Genomic DNA, 913 nt, shown 5'->3' on the forward strand with positions numbered 1-913 from the left:
TTCTCTTAAAATTTTCTTGTAAACAGGTTCTTATGAAGTTTGAATTATAAAATTTTGCAAAAATGTTCTAAATATTACGCTAACAAAAAGGCATGTGTTACATTAAGCACAGTTACTATACGTGTTTTAATAATTGTTTGAAATAAAAATTAGTAGTATCTGCTGAAGGATATAATATGAAAATGTTCAATTTATTTTATACAACCCAGTTTCTTGTTTCTCTGTACTCCATATATCTGTGATAACATCCAGTATTTCTTTTTTCCTTGAATTTACCAGAGCAGGAGGGATAAGGAAGAAAGCAGAGGAAAAGGAGTAAAATAACCACTGATGAGGACTTTCAGTGCCTATATGGTAGGCTTAGCATGGTGACTTACACCTGAAAGATGTATTCCTATACCCACGAAATCATGTACAATGTTGAAAACCAACATTACCTCAATAAAGTAAATTAAAAAATGGAATCCTTTAAAAACAATTATAAATCAATATGGGCAAATCTGCTAAGAAAAGTGCTTCTGAAAGCTAGCTTAACAGACAATTTCATGGATATACAGACATAAGGTTTACACTTGGTTCTTCTGTGTGTCATCACTTTTAGTTTATTATGTTTGGTTTAAAGGGAATTTATTAAGTAACACCTGCACTCTAATATTTAACAGGAAACATTAATTTCTGTGCAAATCACTGTGCTTAAGATACTGCCTAATGAAATGCACTATTGATGGATCTCAATTGCAAGTTTCTCTGTGTAACTTGCTGATGACTGAAGAACAGATACATGTAGTACCTTGATGGAGTGACACATGTACAATATAAAAAATATATATGATTTTGAAATTATGCAATAACATTGGAAACAAAATTTTATTGATCAATTAAATACTTTTTATTTTAAAATTATATACATACA

This window comes from Condylura cristata, unplaced genomic scaffold (genome assembly GCF_000260355.1).
Source record: "Condylura cristata isolate star-nosed mole 26May11 unplaced genomic scaffold, ConCri1.0 scaffold00019, whole genome shotgun sequence".
In the NCBI taxonomy this organism is placed as follows: domain Eukaryota; kingdom Metazoa; phylum Chordata; class Mammalia; order Eulipotyphla; family Talpidae; genus Condylura; species Condylura cristata.